This window comes from Pseudoliparis swirei, chromosome 2, assembly GCF_029220125.1.
Source record: "Pseudoliparis swirei isolate HS2019 ecotype Mariana Trench chromosome 2, NWPU_hadal_v1, whole genome shotgun sequence".
In the NCBI taxonomy this organism is placed as follows: domain Eukaryota; kingdom Metazoa; phylum Chordata; class Actinopteri; order Perciformes; family Liparidae; genus Pseudoliparis; species Pseudoliparis swirei.
Genome location: NC_079389.1, coordinates 5,379,754 through 5,388,366, shown reverse-complemented (window position 1 = coordinate 5,388,366; position 8,613 = coordinate 5,379,754). Strand labels below are relative to the sequence as shown.

General features: G+C 41.7%; 1 long non-coding RNA gene across 1 annotated transcript; it reads right to left on the bottom strand.

Moving 5' to 3' along the window:
* Positions 1-2,490: 2,490 nt before the first annotated feature.
* LOC130206321 (uncharacterized) lies at positions 2,491-6,206 on the bottom strand. The gene is made up of 3 exons (XR_008834085.1): positions 6,125-6,206; positions 5,540-5,600; positions 2,491-4,881 (listed from the first exon to the last, which is right to left on the bottom strand). It is a non-coding gene; the product is annotated as an uncharacterized LOC130206321 (long non-coding RNA).
* Between the last annotated feature and the right edge of the window lie 2,407 nt (positions 6,207-8,613).

Below are 8,613 nucleotides of genomic sequence, written 5' to 3'. Positions count from 1 at the left end.
TCCGCGACTCAAAGACAAGGTTTTGATGCGTTTATTGTTAGAGTTTGACATTTTGGGCAGAATGCATATTTGCGTCAGTGGCGGTGCGTCCATAGAGGGCGCTAGGGCGCCGCCCCTCTTAAAATGTTGAGATGAAAAAGAAAAAAAATAAAGAAAAAAAATCCTGTCAAAAAACATTATATGCCAAATCATTTAAATAGTAAATATACCGTGTTGACGCGCTAACTGTGTGTGGGAGACTGTCAGCCTGTCAACAACCACTTAAGTTAATGTGAAAAAATATTATATATCGCCATTATCACGGAGAGAAGCCCCTCCCCTTCTTCGGGACACCGGCCCAATGTGTGTGTACGGCAGCGAGAAAACATTTCAGTCGTTTCGGCAAGGACGGCTTCTCATTGGCGGATGAAACGTGAATCTTGGGTCACAAAAATGTGCGCCATGGCCACTGGTCACGTGATTGGATTATTCGGCAGATCAGAGACCCGTATGTTCCCTCAGCCCATAGAGCAGTGTTGCCAGGTCCGCGGTTTTCCTGCAGAATCGGGCCACTTTTGAAGTGTTGCGCGGGTTGAATTTTTTGTCCGTTGGTTCGGGTAGACCTATTTTGCATGCAAATTATATGAATATTTTAAATGAAATAATTTATTCATACCCAAATCCTACCAAACTGACTCCAGATCAGCACGTACACACATTTTATTTATGATAATATACTGTATCTAATTACACAAGGCCATTTTAAGACCTAGGTGAAATAACTGTTTTGGGAAAACTGCTTTTAATGCTGGCATACTAAACATATGTTGTTACTTTGTAGATATTACAATACATTTGGCAATGATAGCAATGCTGTTGGACTTTAAAAGCAGTGTATATGGTTTGGCACGGGCATATTTTGAGTTCTGATATTGGGCTGGTTTTTGGGCTGGTTTTGATTGGCCATTGGGCTGGTTTTGTCACACAGACCTGGCAACCCTGCTCACAATGGTTTTATATTGCTGAGGGTGAGTTGAGTGAAAAACGATGTCGCACTATTTTGGCTATATTCTTTAATAAAAATTAACCGTTTATGTTACATACAGTAATGGTCGCTAATACGATCACGGCGTCCAGCTGTCGTGTCATTTAGACCGTCAAAATGTACGTTTGGTGGCGGTCTCATTGAGCCACTTTGGCACCGTTTGTTTAGCTACATCCGGTCGCCCCAACGTATATTTTCCTTGTGTACATTGTGTTGTTTTGCGTGTATAGGAAGTGGAAGTGCAGAGACAGATCAGAAGGCAAATGTGTGTGTTCTGTTGTCTTCTGCAGGTATGTGTTTCCCTTTTGTTCAAAGTTAGAATGTTCTCTGTTTCTGCTGAAATGACTCGAGCTCATGTAGTTATTTATTTTGTCCATTAGGGGTCTCTGTTTTCCCCTTGTATGTTACATGTCATGGTTTTTGATGAGAATAGTTATTATTTAGATTTAATGTGGTCCTGTCTTCCATGGACAATGGTTTTTTTATTGCTGAGGGAAGTGGAAGTGCAGAGACAGATCGGAAGGCAAATGTGTGTGTTCTGTTGTCTTCTGCAGAATAAATAAGTGCTGGGAAAATCCACCATCTGAGCCGACTTCTTCCATGCCCGTTCCATATCAGTTTCATCTGCTCTGAACCTCTTTCATGTGAGGGTGAACCTCTTTCATTCTGTAAACCTCTGAAACCCAACCCAATGTTCCTTAAAGCTGCTCTGAACCTCTCATGCCCAAAGTCACAGTGTGTTGATAGTTGTTATTGGACAGTGTTGAGCACGCTGTGTTCTTGAAATAAAGCTTTGTGTTCTACTATATTCTACTCAAAACCTCTTTTCTTCTCATTGTTGAGTGCTATTTAAACCGCGTCGCCCAACTGACCCCCTCCCCCCCCCAAAAAAAATCACCAACCGCCTCTGGTCACTTCCTATATGATGTGACAGGATTAACACAACTCTTGCATCTGTACGTTAAATATCTGAGCTGAGCATTAAGCCTCTACATCGATATGATGACCCCTTTCTTTGGAGTTACTGGTGGACGGACTTTCCTATCTTTTGAACTAAGTAAGCTAAGCTAACTAGACGCTGATGTGATATCAAGTGACATCTTCTCAACTACTTCTCGGAAAGAAAGCAAATAAACGTTGTACAAAAATGAAAATAAACAAAACATCTTTAACATATCAAAAGTTTTTAAAGTTGGAGATTTGGCCAGTGGAACATTATATCTATGCTCATGTAGGCGGCCATGTGTCCTCGCGAGCTAGTGGAGGCGGAGCTACTGTTCGACACTTCCTATTCGAAACATCTTATTATACAGACTGTGTAAATAAAATGAATAGAAGTACAAAGTAGTATGAAATGGAAATACTCAAGTACTGGAGTTGCGTCACACCTCTGCATTTTGTATAAAACATTTTATTTTCATAAATGTTCCATTTTGTTATTCGTCATTTACACTGCAGCATGGTATGACAACACTGTTAGAATGGTGGAAGAAATATCTGAATCAAAAATAATCTATTCATATATTAAAACATGTGAGACATGCATGATTTACATCCTACACCAGTTAATAATATCCTTTATGATATTTACATGACAGCTGTATGGGATTTGATTGGCCGTTACTCCAGGCGGCAGATTGAGGATGTTGACAAAAAAAACTGTATGCAAACAACAACAACAAAATGCAACAAAATATGCAGATTGCAAAAAGGCATGACACTGTCACAAGAGTCTGCTTCGCCAGGTGTTTGTCGCTTGTGTAGTATAGACCTCAGAAATAAGAGTAAGAAAGCGTGTAATGTAAACAAGAAGCTGGGACACGATCTCTGTGTCTGATTCTGGCCGCAGGGGGAGGGGGGGGGGTGTCAAGATGAACAAGCCCAGGGATATTATTATTATTATTATTAGGGAGGAGCATGTGAGAGGACCAGAGGAAACTCTGGAGTTCGTCAGTCGAGCAGTGTGGCGGCCAAACAAGTAGCCGCTGTAGCCTTGAAGCTTTTTTTTTCTCAGCTGGACACGCAGCTCGAGTTCATCTTTCCAAAAGAGAGCATGTTGTTTATCAGCTTGATGTTCCTGTTCTTTCAGGTGGATTGCACATATTTGAATAAATCCCTTCGGCCGCTTGTTTTCTTTTAATAGTGAAACAAGATTTTTCACTTCATTCGGCATCGGGTTTGTGCTCCCTCTGACTTTTCTCTCGTCGCCATGTCTTCACTTTCTCGAGTCTACCACGCTGTACCTTTACAAAACATACACGCCAAAGCTTTTGATTGATGGAGCCGTTAAAAAAAAAAGGCGGAAAATCACGTGCCAGTAAGAAGATTATTGGATTAATGTTCACATTGTGAAAGGCTGCTTTTACATTGATGAACAGAAGTAATAATACATACACTTGCACTACATTTGGCCATCTTAAGGGAATAGTTGAAGATTTTAGATATTGGGCAAAAGCAAGCAGCCGTTTAGCTTAGCTTAGCAAAACGCATGGAAACAGGGGAACAGCTAGCCTGGAAACAGGGGAACAGCTAGACTGTTTAGATATTGGGCCAAAGCAAGCCGTTGTTTAGCTTGGCTTATCACAAAGCATGGAAACATGGGAACAGCTGGACTGGAAACAGCTAGCCTGTTTAGATATTAAACTAAAGGAAGCAGCTGTTTAGCTTAGCTTAGCACAAAGAATGGAAACAGGGGGAAACAGCTAGCCTCTTTAGATATTGGGCTAATACAAGCAGCTATTTAGTTTAGCTTAGCACAAAGAATGGAAACAGCTAGTCTGTTTAGCCATTGAGCTAAAGGACGCAGCTGTTTAGCTTAGCTTAGCACAAAGAATGGAAACAGGGGGAAACAGCTAGCATGTTTATGTATTGGGCTACAGCAAGCAGCTGTTTAGCTTAGCTTAGCGCAAAGACTGGAGACAGCTAGCATGTTTATGTATTGGGCTGCAGCAAGCCGCTGTTTAGCTTAGCTTAGCACAAAGAATGGAAACAGAGGGAAACAGTTTTGTCCAAACATAACAAAATATATTTACCAGCACCTCCTAAGCGTATTAACTCGTTAAATCTTGTTTGTTTACTTTAAAACATGTGTACTTGTTACTCCAGGGCGGAGTCAGGGGACCCGTTTCTCCCCATTTCCATGTGTTTGTGCTAAGCTAGAAGCTGCTGACTGTACCTTACCTGGCATATGAGACTCCAATCAATCTTCTCAATGAAGTCTCAGCCAGAAAGTGAAGACGGGTATTTTCCCCGTAGACTGATTTTACCCCCCTTTCAAGCACAGTCTTGTACACAGGGTTGATCCATTGCTGTTGCTTTTGAATTGTAACAATTAATCATTATAGACCAATACATTTTAAATTACAAAGCACCATTGATTAAAAAAATAACAGCTTGCTCAGCGCCTCTCTCAGAAAACATAACGAGTAAATTTGAACCTTTGAAGAGTAAAAAAAAAAAGTTGCGATTAACGTCTTAAATAGCAAACATCCTAACAGTTACACGATATTCAAAGTTTTTAAAGTTCCTCTCTTGAATTATGGACAAATATGACATGATGAAAACAAAACCGATTATTCCACTAGACAAAAAGTACTACTGACGGGATTGTGATGAACGTTTCAAGTAATAGGATTCAGTCCAGTTGCCCCAAAAGGGAGACGTCCAGCAGATGCCACAGCCAGCTCACCCGTTCAAGAGAAGGCACAAAGGAAGGAGGAAGAGCGGTCAACATGTGAGGGTCACCCGGAGACACGGAGAGGGGTCGTCGGGCGAGATGGGATAATGAGCTCCGTGCTGAGGTTCAGTCCAGTCCGTCTTCACGGGTCCAGATTCACTTTACTAACACAGTCTTGTTTCTGTGTCAGTGTGGAGGGAGCACAATGTTTCATGGATTAGAAACACCTAAACAGTCTTCTACTTACATGTTTCTGCCAACATAAGGTCTTATTGTTAAGTGTCAAAAATGTATGAATTGTGATTCAGCTAATAAAATGTGTCTTCCAGCTCTTGGAAACACCTTATGCTATTGAGTCACAAGGCTGCAATATGCTGTGAGCCCAGTAGTTATCACATATTTTAAAGAATCACTGGGAAATATGCTCATTTACTTTAAAAAATTGTAGTTAGTACTAGTCCTTAGTAGATGATTTATATAGATTTTATCGCTACGTGTCTAAAACTGCAGGAGCTACATCACCTTTGTTCTTTGGTGCATATGCAACTATATATATATATATATATATATATACATATACATATACATATGTATATATATATATATACACACATATTTATCTTCTTTCCTGACATTTATTCATAGTAGTATTTATTGTCGTACCATTGCTAATGTATTGATTACACTTCCTTATGGAGAGGTCCAGCCCATCATTTACTAATCATACTAAATCTGTGTTTACATATTCATTGGATATCCCTACATTGAGTACTTCACAGTATTTCATCACAACCTACTGTAGCTGGTATTTCTGACAAATACATTAAGAAGACTTGTACCTGAAACACAGGTGAGCTTCATGTGTGTGTGGAGGAGCTCTCTCTGCGGGTATCCACGACTCTGCAGCACACACAAACATATTGGATTTCATTTTGTTTTCCAGGTCGATTTGTTACATCATTAAACGGCACATGCGAGTACCCGCAACTTCTCACGGTCCGTCTGGCAAGCAGTAGCCACTCTGGCCAGAAAGGACCCAAAAAAAACTTTACAAAAACACCACTTTTACACACACAGACAGGTTGCTACTGCCAGACGGTTGGCAAACACGAAGGAATGTCTGTGTCTCATAATGGTTCCTGTCTCATTGTATCAGCTCTGCGCCTGATTGGTGAAGATTCTCAGAATGATGAATCTGTTTCCACGTGAACTCTTCTCCTCGCCTCCTGCAGCTGTCAACTAACAAACTAATCCTTCTTTCTTTCTTTTTTTAAAGTACAATCTTGCCAGACTCCTGTATCTCAAACTCACTTCCCCTTTTTCCTCAAACCCCCCACCCCCACCACCCCCCCACTGGTCTGCTCGGTCCACGTGTTTATCTCATCGCTGTATTCCGAAGAAGGGAAAACAAGAGAGGCACTCACGCCTGATGATGCCGCACAAAGTCTGCAAACTGTCGGTCCTTCGCGTAGAGCTCAATGATGCGTATCCTGTCTTGGATTTCCTGCAGGAACACATGGTATCAGTGGGATTAGGAACATTACACCGCAGGCAGATAAACAGTAAACTAAAACAGGATGTGGCCGAAATCAAAAAACGTGACATTTTACACCAAGAAAAAAAAACTACAATGACTTTTCCTGGAGGCGTAATAGCCAGAGATTTTTCCAATTGCTCAAATTTGGAGGTGTGGAAGTGAAAGCGAAATACCTTCAGGACAGCCTTGATGAAGGCAGATCAACCATCTAGCTGCACTTCGGTACAGCTGTGTGGATTTGTGAAGATATTTTTCCAAAAGGCCCCTCAGTATGTCCACATTCGGTCGGTTAAAAAAACTTTTGTTATCCTCCAATTTCAGCCTTTCAGTGTTTTCTCTCCTCCAAAAAAACTAACTGAGCTTTTCCAAAAGAGCCTTGTGAAAGTATGAAAATAAACACCAGCTTGGTGTTTCAATGTGTGAGGGGAAAAAGTTGGGAAAAAAACCAAGACACAAGCCAGGCCAGTGAAAGTATAGAAGGGGAGACAACCTTCAGTCGCCACTAACTTTCTCTGTGGTCACTTATTGTAGCTGTGAATCTACCCGATGACACAGCCTGGCTGGAGTTAATGTGCTTTTAGTAGACGTTTCTTATTAAAAATATATAAATTTGAGTGCAAATATCATAACATTTCACTGTTTAATAAAGATAATGAGGTAAAAGAAAAAGAGTAAAGGCCCTGATACACCTTCTGAAGCAACTGGTGGATAGCAGACACACACACACACACACACACACACACCTCCTTGGTCAGTTCACTGCTCTGGTAGATGTGCCGTATCTCCTCGCTGCTGAACTCCGTGGAGGCCTCGGCGCTGGAGCTGCCGTGCGCCGGCGCCTCGGGGTAGCGGCGGTCGTAGTGGCTGTAGCCGGTGGTGGCCTCGCTCTCATACATGGGGTTGTACTTGGTCGCCCTCTCCGGAGACGGGAGGCTCTCCGCTCGGCTGCAAAGCAACGCGCGCACACACACACACACACACACATACACACACACACACACACACACACGTGTCACATTGTGGAGGCAGAAGGATACACAGAGCAACGCGTCACCAACAGAAAGTAAACTGAGCTGCAGCCAATCAGACATGAGCGTGGGTTAACCGCCATGGTGGGTTAACCACCATGATGGATTAACCACCATGATGGATTAACCGCCATGATGGATTAACCGTTGTTCTGGATTAACCGTCATTACTGGTGTCAAACTGTCAGGGAGCCGATTGTCAGAGATGTTTAAGTTTTTTTTTAAATACATCAGCAGGATACAGTGTTTTTCCACATGCTGCTCTAGGACCCATGACACACACACACACACACACACACAGATAGATGATGAACAGAGACCAAAACACACACACGCAAAGATAGATGGTGAACAGAGACACACACACACACACACACACACACACAGATAGATGGTGAACAGAGACACACACAAACACGCACACACACACATAGATGGTGAACAGAGACACACACACAAACACGCACACACACACACAGATAGATGGTGAACAGAGAGAGACACACACATACACAGATAGATGATGAACAGAGACTAAAACACACACACAAGAGGGTGAACAAACACACACACACAGATAGATGATGAACAGAGACTAAAACACACACACAAGAGGGTGAACAAACACACACACACAGATAGATGGTGAACAGAGACACACAACACAAACACACACACACAGATAGATGGTGAACAGAGAGAGACACACACACACACACACATACACAGATAGATGATGAACAGAGACTAAAACACACACACACACAGATAGATGATGAACAGAGAGACACACACACACACACATACACACACACAGATAGATGATGAACAGAGACTAAAACACACACAAAAGAGGGTGAACAAACACACACACACACAGATAGATGGTGAACAGAGAGAGACACACACACACACACACACATACACAGATAGATGATGAACAGAGACTAAAACACACACACACACAGATAGATGGTGAACAGAGAGAGACACACACATATACACACAGATAGATGGTGAACAGAGAGACACACACACACACACAGATAGATGATGAACAGACACACAAAGTGAAGAGACGATGTGGTGGATGGTTTGGCCGTTAAACTGAAGATACAGTCTCAATGTATTCTGTCGGCTCAGGACAGAGAGCAGACTCCTTGAGTCTCAGGATTACAGGGAGGAGAGAAAACCTCAAACCCATCAACGTAAACGTTGCTGTTCTATATTACATTCAGTTATTTATTTTCAATGGACTTAACAGCTTCTGCAGGCTATATATATCTAATTATATATATATATATATATATATATATATAAATATATATTTATATATATATAAATAAAT